The sequence below is a fragment of the Aptenodytes forsteri genome, unplaced genomic scaffold (assembly GCF_000699145.1).
Source record: "Aptenodytes forsteri isolate BGI_AS27 unplaced genomic scaffold, ASM69914v1 Scaffold227, whole genome shotgun sequence".
Taxonomy (NCBI): Eukaryota; Metazoa; Chordata; class Aves; order Sphenisciformes; family Spheniscidae; genus Aptenodytes; species Aptenodytes forsteri.
The window spans coordinates 539,339-560,093 of NW_008795365.1; the positions used below are offsets into that span (position 1 = coordinate 539,339).

Sequence of the window (20,755 nt, forward strand, 5' to 3'; positions counted from 1 at the left end):
TGACACTGATTAGGGCTGACAAGGGAATGTATGAAAACAGGAAATCTCCCCTGCCATGTAGGAAGGCAGTAAGACATGTTCACGGAGGTAAGTGCACCACACAGACGTGGCTCGGCACTAAGCTGCCTCTGCCAGGGCAATGTCAGGCGTTGGCTTCAGTGGGAGGAGGTGAAACCCGGGCAGGTGGCCGAGCCCCATGAAGTCCGGGCGGGGGGGCCTTGACTTGGGTCCAGCTTTCGTGTCTGGCTGGGAGCAGGTTGCTGAATGATGGGCTGGCGGGGAGAGGGGGCTGTTTTCAGTGAGTCTTGTAATTGCAGGCTGCCTCATGTAAATCAGGTTAACTTCTCTAGTTATTGAAGGATGAAAGAGCATATAAACAAGGCAAGTCTTAAAACACCTGTGTATAGTTGCACTCCTCCCCGGCCAAGCAGCACTTCATAGCTAAGTGCCAGACTGGGGTTCATTCTTCTGGTGGTCCTGAATGCCACTGGAGATGTTTGTTTCCTCAGAGAGTGAATTTGCCTGTTTCAAGCATCTGAATTATTGTGGCAATATACTTCTGGTGTCTTGTTCAAGAGATGTATTTTCAGGAATAAGACACAGATTTGTCTTCCTACATTGGGCATCACGTTAATACTCTTCTAATGCTATTTGGAGCACTTTCTGGTCTTTGATCTGATTCTTTGCATTGTTTGAGTGAAGAGAAATGGTTAGCACATGCTTTGTGTTTTATTTCTTACTTCATAGGATTTTTACTGGGTACCAGTGCACCACCAGTGGAAGTGGCATTTTGCAGCTTAAGGATGCTTCATAGGTATCGTCTGCATCAGCACAGCGATCCATGTTATGACAAATCTGGTGGTACGGCTCTTGCTTCTTGGGCTCTGTTGTGATTGCAGTGCTCTTGCCCCGTACAGGTACTGGAGCAAGAAGTTGCTACACTGAAGTATTGGTCAGCTCTCTGGTTGTCAATGAGCATGAGTATTAAGGGGAGAAAAGTTTCCCTGGTGTTTTGATGATGAGTAAATTGAGAGGGCAGGTGGTATAGTCCTGTATTGCAGAAGTGATTCCTGATGTTACCTGGCAGGGCGTGAGATTGCCAGAGCTCACCGAAGAAGGCAGCGTGTAACCACTGCTGCCTTAGGGGCAGCAATATTGGCTAGAGCACACCTCTGGCATCCTTGGCAGGACTGGGCTCAGAGTGGGGCTCCAGCTCTCTGCGCAGCCCTGCGCGTGGGGACCTGACCTCTGCAGTCTCCAGCACTGGCTGCTTCTGAAGCTGATGGTTGGTTCTAAACCAGTGGTACACCGATCCTGAATTTCAACATCTCTGGCTGACATGCTGTACCGTTTCCAAAGCTTGACTATACCAACATGTTCATTTTTGAAATGACATTCAGAAAGTAGTGGTATTCTTGCCCTGGCATACCACTCAGCGTAGTCTGTTTTCTGTCAGTTATGCTTCTCTTATTTGTTTCCTTGTGTGGTTATTCTGTGCTTGGAAGTTTCAGGTCTCATTTTTCATTTTCACTGGTGTCTAATGATGTCACTGTCTGAATCATCATTAATATTGCCCCTCCCTCCCAAGCTTTAGCTGCCAGTTTTCATCATCATAATGATGAGCATTTATTACTTAGACAATAACTTAGTGCTTAATTGTTTTAAGTAGCAGAATATTTTAATTCCCAGTTGGAAAAGGTGATATTCCTACCTTTTTGATCTCCTGCTTTTCAACACACTAATTCATCTTTCTAAACTGCATTAGCAGTGTTACATTTTCTTGCCAAATTGTTCAATTGGTCAAACGGTTCCTAAATGTCATTAGATATTGAGGTGTTCTTTTTGCATGCAGTCAGGTGTAGCAAATAGTCCGAGACATGATCTTGGCAGTCCATCCTGCTCCGAGCAAAAGGCCCGGGTGCATTTCCCAGAGAGGCTCTGCTGTCAGCCCAGCTGCCTTTACATATACCCAACCACATGGAAAACAAACTGCAGCTGCCCATGGACATGACTTAGCGTTTGTTTCAGACCCGGCAAGTGCTTGATATGTGGGAAAGTGTCCTCTGCCCCCTCCCTTCCCCACAGCTACCTTAATCTAATAAAAGGTATTACTGCTTTCTATGAGTCCTGCTTCTCTGGGATACTGAATTTAATAACTTTGGCCTTTCTGCCTATTCTTAAGATGGAACTTTTCTTGAATCAAAGGGGGAAGGAACAAGTGTGATGTTTGCCTTGGCTGCTAAGGAGTAGAGCTCGATAGTACTGGACTCGTGGACTAATTTTTAACCGGTTAGTCACCTTCGATATTAATAAAAAAATGAAACTTCACCTAAAGTCCCATTACTTACAGAAACTTCAGTTTGCGTGACTTACCCAGATGTGCACTTTCCTTTCAAGATAAATAGTAACTATTGCTGTTCAATACATTGCTGTATAGCTTAGATTATGCCACAGTCAGAAATATTATCTTGGCTGGCTTATTAAGCTTCATTAAGTCAAAAGAAAAATGTGTCCATTAAAAAAAAAACCTTTCAAGGTTTCAGATCTGTTTTCCTCTTTCACTGCTTGAATTTAGAAAGAATAGCAACAACATAGCAATACTTACTTTTTCCTTTTCTTGAGAGATGTTGAGAAAATTAATTTTCTGTATTAGCAGAATTTTGAGAGAATTTAGTCCTCTTGAATCAGAGCCTAAATTCAAATATTTGTTTTAATGCACTATTGAATTCAGTAAACAAAGCACCCCCAAAGGGAGAAATTCCTCAAGTTTAGAGATCAAACCCACAGAAATGCAGAAAATTTTGAGTGAGCACTTCCCCACGATTTTTAAGGCTAACTGCTGTATGTATTTACAAGTATTTTTCTATGTCTCTAGAATGAACACACTGGCAGGGTGACCGCACATTTAAAAAGTCTATTGTAAAATAAACAATGTGTGGAACGATTCCTTATTAACGCTGTGGTATATATTTCTTTTAAAGCTTGAAGTATTTTTTTTTTAACATGGCATATGAACACTAATTTCTTTTAAGTATGCGTTATGCACGTTGCATGTTGAATAGCAGTGGCTTATGAAGAATGCTGTAGGTTTTGGAAGATGGAAGGTGAATTCATGTAATGGGACACAGTCATGTCAAATTTGGATCCTACCAACCTACTTAAACCTACTCCTTAAACAAGGAATATTTTGGTTTCTTTCATCAGCCTGTCAGCTCATTGCTGTTCAGACTAAGTTGTAATTCAGACTTGGTTGGACGCCATCTGCTCACTGAAGGTGAAAGGTGCAGTATTTTCAGCCTGAATATTTTCACTTGAAGGAAGCGTTTTACTAAAGGTGCTCTTGGCTGTCATGTTGCTTGTCTATTTGCAGTTTTGCTTTGTTAATCCTTGGCTGGATGTGCTGAAAGAATACCATCTGTGCTTTACTGATGCAGAGGACGGGCTGACTTCCCTTGTCTCCTTGGTTTGCTGTACTGTAGAGTAGGGTCAGCTCCGTCCCTTCCCCTCTCTGCTAATATAGCATTCATGTTACCACAGTAATACTACACATTTCCATAATGAAAGCAAGAAGAGAAGCAGTGTGATATTTATTTTCTTGTTTGCTATGGTAGCAGTAACCCCTAGGGTATGTCCTACCCTTTCCTTAGACATTTCCTTGGAGTCCTACAGCCCACAGCCTTCTGTGGTGCGCGTGTAGGGAAACACTTGTTGTCCTGCTTGTGGGAGGTTGTTTGGGGATTGCATGTGAAACTATCCCGCTGTAGAGACTTTGCCTGAGAGGACATAAAGAACAAATTGGAGTACACCAAGGTGTTGAGCCTGATCTATCATATGACTACAAATAAACCTGCCTGCTCACATCCCTGAAGCATTTCAGATGGTTTGAGTATTTTGCCACTGGTTCGTGGGAACTTTTCACACAACTATTGCCATAATATGAGCAATTATGTATGAAGGAAACTATAGGCAGTAAAACAGTAATACAGAAAATCTGGAAATGAGTGTAGTGGACGAGAGCCACAAGTAATTAAGTCTTCTCCAGTTTGCTGTCCCCAAAAGCTGCTTCAGGGAAGGATGCAGAAAGCCTTTCCTTAGGCAGAGGTTGGCTGGTGTCTGGGTAATTCTTGTAACCATGTCGCCTTGGTTGGATTTTAATTATAAGCCATTCAGACGGTATGTTAAATAAGCAAAAAAGCCACTTCTTCCCTCCAGATTAGACAGACAAGGAAAGAAACAGTGAACTGACCCTCTCCTGTCCTCTCAGCATTGCTTTGCTTTCTGACAGCTACGTGAGCCTGGGAGGCTGACGGCCCGTAGCCTTCCTAATACACCTGACTTAAAGGGATCACTTCTCAAATGCCAGCCAGGTACGTAAGCTCAGCACCTCCCACTTCACTTAGCTGCAGATAAAAATTGTATGTGACAGCTCTGCAGTGCATAAGCCTGGCTGTAAAGAATTTCTGGGACTTGGGAAACACTGTCTGCAGTCTTTAATGCAGAGTTTAGGGGATGATAAAAATGTCCTTTAAGGAAGCTTACATTTTTGAATCGTAACAGGGGCAAGTGTCTCCTACATATGGATTTTAAATATTAATTGTAGACCGGTTGTTCTAGACACAGCACAAGCAAAACAGGTCCTAGAAAGCTGTGTCCAGCCCTGGCCTCTGTACCCACCTGGCAAACAAGCTGAGCATGCTGTGGGCTTTACACTGAGTGTGCAAAGCTGTTTGCTAAGGAGAGGATGAAAGTGTGTGCGTGTTCAGTCAAGTAATAATAATCATCTCCTAGGAGTAGGCCTTGTCAGCCTTGGACACTGCTTTTACAGCTGAAAGTTTAAGTAAAGCTACTCCAACAGATAGTTTTGTATACTGGAAAGGGTGACCAGGTAACTGGTGGACAGGACTTGCTGTGGCTTCCAGTCTTCTATGGCAAGATAGGGGAGCTTTCTAAGAGACTTGTCCAATACTTGGGGAGGATAGCTTTCATCTGTGTATAAATGACTTAATAAGGCACTTTGCTGTCCCAACCCCAAAACATCAAATCTAGCAATACTCTATTTGCATTTAGGTCAGTTGTAAAACAATGGCGAAAGTTGCCTTTACAAGCAAAAGGATATCCTGCTATTTTTTTCCCACAGGTTAAGTTTCTTGGTTTGGAAGCATTTAAAAATATTTCTTAAATTTCCGTTAAGGTTTAAAAATAGCACCCAGGCTCTTTCTCAGTTAAGAACTTTGCTTTCTTAAGGACCGAGGTAAAACTCCTGTCCTCTCAACACATGCGTTTTCTTTTTTTCCTTTGGGAATACTATCCTTGGACCCACTAACAAGAATCCCTTTATTCACTTCCCTCCCGCTTGCCTTCTCTATTGATGCACCCGTGCTGGTGGCTGATGCCTTCCAGCTCCCCTCCAAGTTGTGTGGTCTGTCCCAGGCAGCAGCACAGACCTGTGCTGGGTGCTGGCCTGGGGCTGGTGGTGCTGCTCCAGGCTCCAGCCTGCCTCTTCAATTCCTTTGTTTTCCAAATTTTTATTTGCAGTGGTGGCAATGCAGAGAAGTGGCATGGGGTACTGCTCTTCAAAACAGACAGACAAATAAAAGGTCTCGGTTCAGAAAAGCAGTCCTATTAAGTATTAAAACAGTGTGAGAGCCTGCATCTCCAAGTCTTGTTTACTGAGTCATTAAAGGGAAGTGCATCAAGTGTCACCACTGCCATCAAAAATCTAGCTTGGCTCATTTTCCAAGGGGAAAGTGGTGTTTGGAAAGGGAAAAAACTTCTGAGAGACAGCAGCAGTTAATTATCTGAGGTGATCCCCAGAACCACAGGACACCTCTCACCACTAAAAACCCCAATTTCCTTGATGGTCTTAACAAATGTGGTTACTGTTTTCTTACCTTTTCATTGAACTGAAATGAAGATCAGGATTTACTGTCAAATAATTTCTCAAGCTCACATTACGGGATTTGGAAATGAAGTATACTAGCTGTAATAAAATAATACCTACTACATTAGTGTTTCCATGGAAATGAAACCATGCTAGTGCCAAAATTATGGTCGACATCAGAAGTCAGCCTGCTTGAAGACTGTAGTTCCTATGTGATTCAAGGTTACTTGCAGTATGAATACGCAGGGTTTTGTGCTACTGGCACTGAGCGTCCATAAGATATACAGTAGTGGTCAAGAATGGGATGAGAAAGTGGAAGTTTGGGAAGCATGTGTGGCTTTTCAAGTGTTGCTAGATTTTTTTGGTTAAAGCAGTTGATTTGAGAACCGAAGTGCATCCTTTGTACTCACTCGTATTTTTAACAAGTGTCTTAATGCACAGTTTTGGGGGTTTTTTTGTTGGTTTTTTTTTTAAAGAACCAAAAAGTACCTATGCTCAGCTCGGATCTAAGCGAATAGAATTTATTTGCAAAATGCTATTTGCTAAGAACTAACTCCTGCTGACCTCCAGCAAAACATGGACCCTTAAATTGTTAAATCATTTTAGGAAGTAAAGCTAGAGCTTCTGAGAAACTTGAAACCTTTGAAATATATACCCCATCATTTGAATTTCCTAACATGTGCTGCATATTTATTTAATTATGGCACTTTGTGGTTTTCAAATAGCTTTGCTATAGTTGATATATCACATGTATATATGTATTAGCCTTGATACAACGTTCCTACTAATGGTCATGTATTAAATTTTGCAGATAACGTTGATGCACCCTAATGCATGATTTCATGCTATTTTTCTTCAGAAAAATGTTAAAAATCATTATCTTTCAACTAGGTCTGAGCTGTTTTTCCCTCCAGCCCCCAGAATAATAATATCAAAGCTGCTGTGATTTCTCCTCCTGCCCTGCTCCTTTCCTGTGACTATTTTGTATTAAATATCAAAGTGCTGTGATTTCTCCTCCTGCCCTGCTCCTTTCCTGTGACTATTTTGTATTATCAAAAATTCATATGTAAACTTAGTTATGTCAGCAGCGTACAGATTTATTTTATTTATTCATCTGACAGATATTATCAATAAAAATCTCCAGTGACACAAATTCTGTTCAGTTCTGCTACTTGTACAGCTTCATCTGTATCAGCTGCAGTGACCAGCTTTTTTCTGGAGTAGGCTAGGAGTCAGGCTACTCAAAATACTGTAAAAAGTATACATAATAGCGTAAATTGTGACAAGGTGGTATTGGAAATGAGAAAATACCTGAAATCATGGCTTGCTGCTCTTACTCAAATGCTTTTCATACCTTCAACACTTACACTGAAAGACACCTTGTGTTTGTTCTGAAGGGAACAAGAGGACACAGACCCAGCCTGTTATGGACACAATACTTATAGATTCCTGTTAAGCAGTATTAAAAATTATTTACTGGAGAGACTTTAAGGGGACAGTAGGTAAGAAAGTTTTGCAGGATTGAGGGGCCAAAATTAAATTTTTGAGAGGCACCATACAGATGGTAGTTACAACGGGGAGGTGCTTTTGTGCAAAGGTTCTTTATGCAGAGCAATTTACTAGTGAAATAATCAGCCTTGGCTGGAGTTCTGATCTACATGGCTATATGCAGGTGATGCTGCACTTAATTTTCATGTTTAGTTTGTTTGGATTTCAATTATATTATTGTTAGATGAAGGCTAACGAGATGCATGAATTGCTTTCAGCAACTCAAGATTTTTAAAGAATCCTTTATTAAAACATATCAACAGTCCGTTCCCCCAGAACACAAAACCCTTTGCTCCTTCAGGCAAAGGAAGACAAAATAGCGATTTTTTTTTTTTTTTTCCTTATGCTGTTTGAACACAAGAAGGAGGCCCATGCACTTATTTTTAGATTGAGCAAAATAATCCATCTCGGAGTTAGAAAAGCGTGTAAAATCTTTAAAGAATGTTTTATTTCCTCCAGGCGCCCACGCAGGAACACGACAGTACAACCATTGTTTACTGAGCATTTAGATGTAAAATGCTTAAATTGCCAGGATCATTCAGTGTCAGCTGAATAAAGCAAGAGTAGAAGTTCATGGAAATGGTTTGATTTGTTTTCAAACCTGCGATGAGGGCGGTGGCAGGCCAGAGCTGCTGTCTTCTCTTGTGAGCTGGGCTGCTGGGTTGACGTTGGGGCAGAAGCAGGAGAGTGCCTGGTGGTGTGGCATTGTTTCAGTGGAATAACTTCGGCGTTGCCTTGGAAAGGAGAGGGGTGGACTCAAATGGGTTAAGTGCGCTTGTGAAACTGTCTACAGTTCGGCTACATGCAAACTGCTGGTTAAGCGCTGGTGCCCGCAGAGGACCTGAAATAGCACCCAGTGAAATTATTTTAGAAGGCTCCCATGGACTTTGAGACTGGTGGATTGGATTTGTAGTCTATAATGAAGTCTTGTGTGTCAAAAACAAGCAAGCAGCATAAACATAAATGTGAAAACAAACGCATTTATAATGTAATCTTGAAGATTTTTGTCTTGCTGGATGATGAGAGCCCTTCTGTACATTTCTGTGGTGCCTCAGCATTGTTTTAGTCTGCATAAAGCAAAAAGAATAACATGGTTTTTGTTTTTCATTAAATATAGAAGTGAAACTTAATGCTGTAAGCAATGGGAAGCAGATCTACGTTAGCTTTGCTTTGATTTGCTGGAATTATTCCAGTCTTGCTCCATTACGTTCAAGAACTAAGTCAGTGAGAGGGGAGACATAGGATGTGTTGCTTTTTTCTGCTTATCCTTCATCACTAAACCCACTCAGCTGGCTACCTGAAGCTAGAACAAAACTTGAACAAGTGCATCCCCAAACACGTATTTTTTACAGCTGCTGCGGTGTGCAGTGCCTAGTACTCCACTAGAATCAAGTTTCTTCTCTTTCCACAAAGATAGTCTGATAAAAGGTTTTTATAAAATTGGTTTTCTATTTCGGTTTTCTTTGTGTTTCATTTCCTCTTTTTGTCCCTCTTTCTTCTACCTTCTTGTGTCTTTTTTGTTGTGGTTGTCATGTTTTTGTTGAAATGAGGTGAGCTTTCTTCTTCTGTGCTAAAAATGATGTGTCTTGCGGTAATTTTTAACCTGTGAAAATTAATCCTAGTCTTAGGCAACCTGCTGAGAAAATTGCCTTCCCTTTTCATGGGTTTGTCGTTCTCTGACAGCAGCTTCCTGAATTTCCTAGAACAACTCAAGCTGCTGTTACAGGGACTCTGCTGCCAAATAGTATCTGTACATTATTTTACAGTAGTAATGAAACCTCAGGCAATATTCTGCATAACAAAGTGGCCTTTAAAATCTGTAGCTGTAATTTATGAAGCCCGTCATTAAGGACATATTTAGCTCTGTACAATTTGAGATTTTAAACAAATTATATCAACAAAGATTTCATGACTAGCTAATAAAAGTCCCTTTTTATTGTAAGTTTCTGAAATAAATGTTTTTGAGCTTAATACAAAAATAGCACCAAGGAAAACCTAAATCTGTGCAAGTATTCCCACACTGAAGTCAGGAGGGGATGGTCTCATCCTTAAAATACAACTTGTTGTGAAGTCTTTGCACACTCTTTTATCTGGTTTGTTATTGACTAAATCCAAAGCTCACAGGCAGCAGTGCAAAGACTTACTCATCTCAGTAAGTTTTAGCTCAAATTCCATATTTTTCCTTTTAAAAATGCTAATACTTTTTTGTATGAACTTTTAAAAAAGAAACAAACAAACCAACCCCTACAATTCCTGAACCTGAAAGAAATCAGAAGAAAATCTTGTATTAACTAGCTCCCTGCACCTCTCTCTTATTTGTTGAAATTTTCCTGCTTTCATTTGCTCTTCATCAGTGTTGCTGTTTCCCCTGTGTAGTCAGTTCTCCTGTGGTTTGTAGGGGTCTTTTTTTACTGCAGCAGCTGTGGTAGCGATGTTTTCCCTTCGTATATTCTTGCAAAAACACACGTTTACAAATGTAAGTGACATATCTGAATCATTTTGACTTTTACATATGCGTGTTGTGGGTTAACCACGTGCTCCTTGAATCGGCTTCTCCTGCTGCTGCCGAATCCCGACAGCATTGCAGATGGTGCAGGAATGCAGTAAAGAAACTCCTCTGCTATCCTGAGTGCTGGCTGTGCCTTCCTTGCAGACTGCTTTGCCACCCGCTCAGCAGAGCTGCTTGCTGAGCAGCTGGGATGCTGCCACTCTAAGCTGTGGTTAGTGAAGCCCTGCAGAGCACCCGGGGCTTGTTCTGTACTGTTCCCAGAGCTGTGGGCTCTGCAGCCCCGCAGCGCTGTGAAGAGGAGCCAGCTGGCTTAAAAATCTCTGCTCCTTGTGTGTGGGCTCTTTACTGATCTCAGTCCTCCACCAGTGACGTTGGTGCAAGATTTGCCTTTGACTTCAGGTTGCTCTCACAAGCCAAGGAACCCACCTGCGGGCAGGGAAAGTTGGCATGGTAGCAGACAGTAGCTGTTTGGTTTCTCCCTCGGTAGGTGAAATCAGGTTCACCTAAGTGGTTGGTGGTGCCAGATCTGAACAAGTTGCATTATATTAGAAGGGGTGGATGCTGATAAAACCTGTGGGTTGGAAATGAAAATGTGGTTTTATGCCCCAGAGAGCTGTTGAGATTAATAAGTTTCACCAGCATGTCCTGCACTTCAAAACCAAGTCATCACTTTCTTTTGTTTCGAATCTGTTTAGCTACAAGCAATTAAAAAAAACCCTGATCCGTAGTTCAGAGTACTGGGGCAAAAACACTGCCTTGGACTAGGTTAGTGCATGAGAGAAAATGGAGTGTCATGACACAATCTTACCTATTTGTGTGCTTTCTAGGGAAAAGGAAATATGCTGGTAGCAAACCATACATTGATTGCATGGGAGGTTTTCTCTGTGTCTTTTTGAAAATCTAAAATACCAGGTTCGTAAAGTCTTTGAAATTATTATTTTCAAGTTACGCGGTATCAGGTGCAATATAAGAGGCACTTCAGAATTGTAAAATGTGAAGAATTGCAGCACTTTTTCCACTGCAGTTCATGGGAATTTTACCACTATAGAAGCAGGGTTAAGCTGTGAACTCTGTGCTTCCGGGGATAATTTTGGCTGTAGGTGGTTGGCTCTGGATCCAAAGGGTTTACCAAACATTGGAAGCTGTGTAAAATTAAGACCTTTGCTCCCTCCAGGTGCGCTGAGTGTTAGTGGGAATGTGCTCTCCTTCCCCCTCAGCTGCACCACTTTTGGTATTCATCTGGTGCTGTGGCCAGGTGATCAAAGGAGCTGAATCAACAGAAAGGGAATGATTGTCTGCCAGGTTAAGTCCTGGACTGTCTGGGTGCAGGCTCAGGCCAGTGCCAGGGGAAGGGTAGGGCAGCAGAGGGGTGCATGTGGCCAGGGACCATGCAGTCACTTGTCCTGGCAGCCACTGAGGGCTGCATCAACTTCCCTGCGCCATCAAAGCTCACCCTTGAGCCTCAGAGCTGTTTCTTCTTCAAATTTATTTTTGCTTTGTCTTCCCTTCTCCCTGGCTCCCACTCGAGGCAAAAAGCTCAAAAGCAGAGTCCTGCTTTTGGTGACTCTGCTGGCGGCTGACTCACTCGCCTGCCCAAAAGACTTGCGGGGCTGAATTTTGCCTCAAGGCTACTGTTTTAGTTGGGATTACTTTATAGCAGTTCCTTTTGTGTCTTCTCTCCGAGATTCATTACTGCTAAAACAAATATTGTTTACTGTAAGGTTCATGCTTAATGCTGGCTGAGAATCATACAAGACGAATTGAAATGTAAAGCTCACAGGCACGATAATGTTGTTAGCATTGCTAGCTAATTAGTCTTGGTTTGCATTTCTGTTCCCCCCCACCCTTTTTTTTTTTTTTTTAGCATATCTTAACAACTGCTATTCATGCTAAGAAAATCTTGTTGAATTGAGTGGATGCTGTTTGAAAGATTGTCAGGGAACCTGTCTATCTGCAAAATAAACCTTTAACTGGCTGAGTTGGAAAATTTTTTTGTTTGCCCTCCTAAGAAAGGGTTCCCCATGCATCAGACACTTTTGGGAATCAGTAAGCGTGTGAAAGAAAGAGATCTGTTGAATAAGTGCACTGTGTCTGCAGTAAAATATAAACATCTTTTAAAAACATGCTTAACGACCACCCATGCTGATAGTTTGCTCACAGGATGGTGCCTTTCTGACTAGAAATTATTTTAATCACAAATGTATTCACACAGTCTTCATTTTTTTTAGCATCTTAACAACTGCTATTCATGCTAAGAAAATCTTGTTGAATTGAGTGGATGCTGTTTGAAAGATTGTCAGGGAACCTGTCTATCTGCAAAATAAACCTTTAACTGGCTGAGTTGGAAAATTTTTTTGTTTGCCCTCCTAAGAAAGGGTTCCCCATGCATCAGACACTTTTGGGAATCAGTAAGCGTGTGAAAGAAAGAGATCTGTTGAATAAGTGCACTGTGTCTGCAGTAAAATATAAACATCTTTTAAAAACATGCTTAACGACCACCCATGCTGATAGTTTGCTCACAGGATGGTGCCTTTCTGACTAGAAATTATTTTAATCACAAATGTATTCACACAGTCTTCATATTTGTTCCGATAAATGCTCTCCTGAATAGATAACTAGGAATTGTTGCTTCAGCTTTCCCTGAAAGCAGCTTTGTCTCCACATCCTCTAAAAAAAGGTGGATGGAGTAAGCCAGGTTTCAGATCATTGGACCTGTCTCTGTATCACAGAAGTATTTTAATCTGTTTTGTGATATGGAACATTTAAACCTCCTTGGCAGAGAATATGCTTGGTGTCTGGTGTTCCTCAAGAAAGCATGCAAAAACCTTTATGAATTTGTGTGTTTATGGGTTTGTTTTGATCAACAAGGTAATTCAAGCTTCAAATTTTGGCAGCCTTTTTCAATACACGGCAGAACATTATTGCATCCATAATCAAGATTAGTAAAGGCTTGTTAAAAATACGTATTGACTTTTTTGTTGGCTGGGTCATTTTGGAAATGTGCTCTGTGTGTGTGTGCATCTCGCATCTATCTATAGTATGGAGAGGGGGGATTTTTAACTACACAAAAATGCAGGTGGAAGGTTGCTTTGAAGAGTAAGTTAGCATGCTATCCCTAGCGTGACTTGTGTGCAAATAGGAGAGTCCATCTAATATGCGAGATCTCCTCCTGTTTTGAGCTTGTTAAGCACATATGGGTGAAGTGAGGACAGGATGGTAGGTTTTAGTCCGATTTTTGTCCTGCCTGTTGTTTTCAAACTAACCCTTCACGCATATGCAATTTTATGATCTTCATTGCATTCAAATGGCAAAAGCCTGTGCAGTTGACATGAAAAAATAAATTTAAAGCTAAATATTTATATTAAAATATAGTATTAAATGGGAAGCAGCTGTAAATGTGACCTTTTTTTTTTTCGTGTGAACAGGTGACCTTCTCTGCTGATAGTTGCAGTGGCAAAGCTCTCATTAGGAAACAAAGAGAACTGACAACACAATGAAGGGCATGGAACTCGTAATTGGCTTTTCTCATCCTTGCTGCGCTGCTCGCTTGGGTTTTCTCAGCGCTAATAATTTAGTCTGAAATCAGGCAAAGAGCAATAGCTGGCATACTTGAGCTACACACACACATTGCAAATCCATTTCCATTAGGAGGAGATACCAGGCAGAATATGAAACGCACGCATGCTGTTAGCTGTTCTTCACCTATGCCACCTGGGTATCTACAGGCACCGGTTTCACCTGAGATGAAGGAGGCTGAGGAGCATGGGACTTGTTTGTGAGCAGGATGTCAGAGGGGCAGTTCTAAATGGGCTGTGACAGCAGAGGCATGCAAATAAGTAGAAATAAGCAGTCGGGTGGAAATTACTGAGATGAGGAGGAACAGAAAGGTCTGCAACACCTTAATGCTTGCCTGAAAGGCAGCCCGTATCTGTTCCAGTTAATATGTCCTTCCAGACCTCCTGTCCTCGCCTTTGCACAATCTATACGCTGTTACCGCCGCTGGCCTTGTTTGAGCCCTCACATCTCAGCAGTGCCACTCGGTGACTTCTGAAATAATGCATGGCTAACTCTCCCTTGGAGACGATTTTTTTGACAGCCTGCTTGAAACTATTCTGCCACAGCCTCCTGACGAGGCAAGCTATTTAAAAACCAGGGAGAAAGCTTCAGCCCCCCGCTTCCACGCATGAGAGCCATACGGTGCGTCCGGTCCTTCAGCTCCATTTGGCACATGTGGCAGAGTGGGATAAAAATGTGTGCTGTAATTTTTAATGGAATAGCTTTTAAAAAAAGAAGCAACCTTAGAAGCTCTTCAACCCCATTCTCATTAGCAAAAAAAGCACTGCTTATTCCTTGTAGTGTCTGTGGCAAAACCTTATTTTTATGAAGATGCCCAGTTTGTGAGTTTCCCAGCTTTGGCCAGTGTTGACTGTGTTGTGCCAGAGAGGAGAAAGCTGGACTTCTGCAAGGATCCTTTCAACGTCTCTCTTGTTTTCCCCTTCCCCCTCTAGCCATCATGCTGAGACCGAGGAGCAGGCTGCTGGTCCCTCCTGCTGTGACAGTCTAGCGGTGTAACTGCGTCAGCAGGAAAAGAGTGCAGCACCGCGAGGGTTGATGCTGGCCCGTTCTTGTGTTACTCCCTGGTTGGGGCACTGCACCGCTTCTGGTTGAAGGCTGGGTGTCCGGCCCACATATTATCATGGCCAGTGGGGCATCTTATTTGTGTACCAGGTGGTTCCTCAAGCAGTTTAGTCTGGTTTTGGGTGATTCTTATTACCCTGATTTTCTCGTTCATCTCTCTTTAGCGTGTCTAACAGAGCTGTGCAAGGCTTGGGGCATGAGCAGAGCTTTGTGCTCATGAAAGTGTGTGGTTTTTTGGAATTGCTCGCGAAGAGAGGACTTGGAGGTATTTCTGAGAGTTTCGTCACACAGTTGCTATGCAGCCTGAATTGAGTGCCTGAGCAGATTTTAAATTGTTTTCTAAATTAAGAACTCCCTCTCTTCTTTTGTGGGTATGTGCACCTGTGCATTTTTGCAAGCCTGTTGTAGTAAAGGCAGATTAGTTCCTCATGTAACTTCTAGGGCTTCTTATGTTTGTGTAGATGCTTGAAATTATATTGGCCCCAATCCTGAAGTCCTTTTCAGCTCAGGAGTGAAGTAGTACTGAATCCTTCAGTGGCTGATTTTTTTGACTTTTAATGGGCAAGGGTAAATCCCATTGCATAGTCAAATCAGCAGATCGTGTGCTACCCTGGTACATATGGGGAGGGGATCACACAAAATCTTTCACAGCCAAATTTCTAATAGATGCTTTAACTGTTAACTCTGCTTCTTTTCACCTCCTCTAGCATAAGGAAAGCTACTTTTCATGTGATTGAATGCATTATGGTACAGGAGACAAACATTTAACTTCCTCAGAGGAAGCTTGATGCTATAGAGCAAAACAAAATACTCTTTATCTGGTCAGCTGCAGTAGGTTATCGTGTAGATGGTAATTCCTGCAGGTCTCTAGCCTTTGAGTTGTTTATGCTCTGGTAAAGTGAAAGCATTAATGTCTTTATTACTCTGGTAAAGAAACTGCATTAAAATTTATCACCCAAGCATGTGGTATTTATATACATTTTTGCTTTCTGTAACCATACATTGGCTTTCTGGATACATTATTATGTTGTGCTCTGTGTGTGTAAGTGAGCAGAAAGGGAGTTGCTGGAATTTGTAGGAATTCATCAATTAATCTCTCTGAAGTAACTTCCTCAACTGCATTTTCCCAGAAGGAAAATAAGTATAGTAGCGCTGTCTGAAATGACTCTGAATTGCATGTTCTTCCCCACATCATTATCTGGGCAATGCACTTGCATATATCGGCGGTTTCCAAAGTGGTGTACCTACAGTAGATGCTAAATGAAAGTGCACAACTTCTTTGTCAAAAAAAACCCAAATCAAAACACACACACCCCCAAAAAAAACCCTGAAAATATATGGTACCTCTTTTTTTATTTTATTTAAAGTTTCACAGGTATCTGCACAGAGTTTTCTTCTTGGCTGAGGTCACTAGTAGTGAGGAAAAAGGAAGTGGGTTATTTTGTGCAACTACCAAAGGGAGAGAGTGGATATGGGATTTAGGTCATGCTGGTCTGAGCTATTATGTTGAAGTTATGTTGAACCAAAAGGTTTGAGTGAAGTCCTTTTCAGACAACTTCAGCTATAGTTAACAGCACTTCAGGCATATTGCCTCGTAGCACTGTCTTTTGTTAACCTTGAGAGGATATGTCTTTGCAAAATATTACTTGGCCTTCATCAGGAAGTTGCGCAGGTTGATGAATTGGAAAAATGTATATATTGCAAAATTATAAAAAGGAGAGAATGTGGTGGTGTCTCACCATTTTAATAGCATGTTGCTTGTTCTTTAGTAACTGAGAGAGGCTTAAAAGTCATATTAATGGTAGTGTCTGCATTTTTCGGTAGTCAAAATTTATTTCATGGCTTTGGCTTTATGTTTATCCAGCTTTTTGTTCCAAAAACCTCAAAACCAAATTTATCTTTGACATTGTGAAATGTCTGTTATGTCAATTAAGTCTGTGAATCCTCATCAAAGAGATACTTGATTTTGTCTTGATGACCTTTTTAAACTTTTCTCTTTGCTTGTTAAGCTTGCAAGTGAGGAAGTAATCTATTAAATTAGCCTTGCAAAACTTATTATGGAAATTAATCAGTCCAGATTCTGCTCCCATCATATGTTAACATATGAGTACAAATTTGAATTTGTCCCTTAAATTATTGGTCACGTAACAGGCATGAACCATGTTGCACAGTGTGTCTAGCTGATCCCTGGGATTTTTGTGGATAAGCACTGCAAATTACAAAGGTGGCAGTTTCTTCTGCCTGCTCTCTTATTAAAGTAGTTTTCTGTCTTTCTGAACAAGATTTCTTTCCGAGTTACATCCATTTATTTAATCTCTCCAGAGTCTGTGGGCCTGCATCAGTAGAGGAACTGGGCTGGAGTCTTGGGTCAGATGTGAGTACCCGCTTGCGGCTGGACATGCGCATCTGGCTCTGGCGGTGCCTTCTGCTGGGGGAGATGGTAAATGGAGAAGCATGCTGCCCTGCAGATCTTTTTGGAGGCTGCAAGATCACTGAGAGTTGGGCCTTCGCTTGAGCAAAAACAGACTTTTTGGAACATAAATTAGTATTATTGCTGAGGGGGGTGGCTGTTGTCAAAGCACAGCATCAGTTTGGATGGGAACGTTGGCATTAAAAAGCAAAACCAAAACAAAAACCCAGCGACCCAACAGTTCTGGATGTCCTGTGACTGCGCTTGACCTGGGCCATCAAAACGTTTTGTGAGTGGCACTCAGAGGCGTCTGTGTCATTCCCAAACTGACAGTGAGCATGAATGTGGCATGAGGAAATCCTAGCTGGAGATCGTGCAGATGTCAGTGTCAGCCAGCAAATATGCACAGGGCTTAAATCGAGCTGTCTGTGGGGAGTGCGTTACAGTTCCCTGTAAAGGCTGTAAAAAACTGCTAGCGGGGATAGACAGCAACATGTAATATTTGATCTTCTACATCCACAGTCCTCAGTGGAGCTGATCTCATTTCAGTGATTTCTTTGGCTTTAGGGCTTTTTAACTCTTCTTCAAGCAACATTGTATTTCTCCTTGTCCCTAAACTCTTCTCTTAAAACTGGCAAGGACAGCCCTTGCTGCTGGGTGGAATTGTGGTTTAATGGTAGTTTACAGGCAGAAACACAGCCGAGATGTGAATGGGCAAAAAATTATTCAGCATGCAGAAAAGCTCAGCTCCTTCAGGCGCTGGATGCATAGCTTTGTAAAAGATGAGTCCTTGGGCACTGCAGCTGGGACTGAGGGAAAGGGTGTGTGCCCGCCCTTCTCCAGGGCCAGCAGGTTTGGGGCACAGGGACTGCGAGGGGCTGCAGCCTTGTGGTAAAAATGACAGTCGCAGTCCTACCTGAGAGACAGGAGGGTTCCCTGGTGCTGTCAAATGGCTGTGACCAGTTTTGTTGTGGTTTTAGCACTGAAAAGAAATCTTCTGTGCATGTCCTGAACAGTCTGTGATTTTACTCTCTAGAGCAAACGTTTCACCATGTATTTGATACGGGTGTTGCAAGTCCATTTGTGGGTAGCAGTTTTGTCTGCTCATTGCACATTTTACTGCTGGTGAAAATGTCATTCAGTTTTTCAGTCTTAGGGTGCAGCAGGATAGCAGAAGAGAGATTAAAGATGCCTGAAAACCCATACTCTTCAGGGATAGTCTCCAGCAGGGGCACGAGCTTCCTAGTGTGTCCTAACTTAGTGGCTCTGGGAGTAAACTGCTAGCCAAAGATGAAAGCAATCCTGAGCATCCCTGATACCTTATGTTCTGTAGCTCCAGAGCTGCACATATCTTGGAGGGCATGTACTTAAACCTTGTGTCTTTAAAAAACAAAAATAGAGGTCCTTGTGCTGCTGATGCAGACTTCTGCAGTACTTGTTCAGTGTCATGTGTTTGCTTTCCTTTAAATTTTGTGCCACAAAGAAGAAAGTGGTTTCTGCTAATCCACTGGACCTGTGAAGAACAGCAGACAGTAACTGAACAGTGCCCTTCGGGGTTACGATAAATCCTCCTGACAATTGCACTATAAATACTCATTGTATGTAAACTTGTATCAATTTCAAAGCCTCTTCAGGCTTAGCTGAAAGAACTTCAGGAAGGGGTGTGAGTTGTTTGGCAAGGATAAGAGGTCCAAACTGGCTGTTGCAGATATTCTATGATTCTCAGGTTAATTGAATTCCACTTTTGTCATCGGTTATGACCTCATAAAACTTAAGTTTCTGGAATGGGGGAAGCAAACTGATTTTGATTTGTTGCAATCGATCCATTGTAGAGAGAGTTTTTGAATACTTCATCCAGGCAGGATCTTGATTCCCTACCTGTTTTGTGGGAAGGGTTTTTACTGTGGTGCTCTCATGGGGTATTTCAGGAGCTTTCTGAAGCAATCTGCTAGTTGAATGCTGCTTTTCTGTACAGCAAGATGCAAGTTTCTGCGTCTGCTGTTCACCACTTATTAAATCAAGAAGTAAATTAGGTGGTTGAGCTACCAGGTTAAGCTTGCTGGGAAGAAAAAGAGGAAAAGAGGGATCCCTTTTTGGCACCGTGAGCATCCCAATCTCTTGCCACATGGTAGAAGTTCCCTGCTGTTTGCTCTCCCTCTCCCCTCCTCCTGTCTCCTGCGGGACGTTTCTGCAAGCCTTGCTAGATCCCAGCCCCTTGCTTTCATTTGTGTGACTCATCTGGCCATGCCTCAGCTTCCATTTGTCTCGGGGTGAGTAAGGTCAGAAGCAGCTATCCGTGCGTGATTTTCTGAAGAAAAGTCAAATCTTTGTCAAATGAGCACTGCCTCGATGACAGCTTTATGTAGACACAGACAAATGAGGTTGCAGGGAAAAGAGATTCCTCATCTTCTCTTCTCCCTCCAATGTAAATAGTGCAGCATATGGGAAGCAGATGAGTGACCTTTCTGTGAGAGTGCTAAGGACGATGCTTTTTGACTTTAATAAAGTGTTTGCTTGCATTGCTGTTTTTACCTTGTTCTGGGGAAGATCCTTCTGATCTGGCACTGTAGCTCACTGCCCTCTTCCTTTGACACGAGGAACACCTTCCTGGCCTTTCTCTTTCAGCAATTACGCCGATTGCTGGACATTTCCATTGAGTCTCTTGTTAATAGGCAAGAAGCTGGTCTTGGATGCAGTTTGCTCATTATAACTACTCAGCTCTTAGGTTGTTTTTCATTTCAATTTCCTTTAATGATATCAGTTAGGAAAGGATGTGTAAATGACAGGTACTTTCAAAACACATGCCTTACTAGTAGATGAGAAGCCGATCTGTTGAAGTGAAGTGGTGTTCCCCATGGGTGGGCAGCGGGTCAGTGTGTGGAAGCAGCATGGGTCCTGCTACAGAGCATCCTCAGCACCTAGTGCTGCCGGCAGCGCTGGAAGGAGGGCACTGCTGCTGCATCCTCTCCTGCCGTGCAGAGCCTGGGCATGGGGCAGGTGGGCTCTCTCAGGGGGCATTGCCACTCACCCTGGCTGTGTGGTTACCCTCATCCCCACATGCCTGGGGAGCAGGAGGTGTTTGCTGCGCTTGTCCCAGTCCCTGCCTTGCCCAGCAATACCCATGCTACCAATGCATGGTGTCGCATGTGTGCAGGGGGGTGTCCTGCCAGGAGCCACTAAGTGGTTTTGCTGATACATTAAAAGCAGATTTACATGTTTGTACAAGCTGCAATGTCTGCTGTTTGTTATATAACTGGCAAATATTAGCATTGCTTTTGCATTGTACTCTTCCCCAGAGCTTCGTCGTGCCTGGGCTTGTGAGCCTGGTTGAAGGCAGCTGCAGGCGCTGCCACGGCTGTTTCCTGGTCCCCTTCAGGTAGCGCTGGTGGAGTGCCAGGGCACCACCAGGGAGCTGGCCTCCCTTCAGAGGTCCTCACCATGCTTGCGTTGCCCTGCCAGGCGAGTATGTGGTGGTCACTGCCTGGGCTCCAGCAAAACAGGTGGGGGAGGCACAGGGGCAGTTCCTCGATCCAGATCCAGGTCATCTGCAGGCTTTTCCAGGAATCACCATGTTGCTCCTACCTGGTGGTACATTCAAGGTTTTATTCTGAACTGCACAAGTTACAATTGTATTGCTTTTCTATTTTTTAATGGCAGTTGATGTTCCCATGAGTCCAAGAGCTGGCATTCAAGGCCCTGGTGCATGATTCCTCCAGTTAAAACCACCTCTACTTTTGCCTTCTCCAAGCTTAGGGCTTTATACTGGCTT

The 20,755-nt window shown here is 42.6% G+C and overlaps 1 protein-coding gene across 2 annotated transcripts in view; it reads left to right on the top strand.

Annotated features, from left to right (window-relative positions):
• The window catches only part of AFF1 (AF4/FMR2 family member 1), a 124,262-nt gene that overhangs the window by 71,211 nt on the left and 32,296 nt on the right, over positions 1–20,755 (top strand). The window lies entirely within an intron of this gene.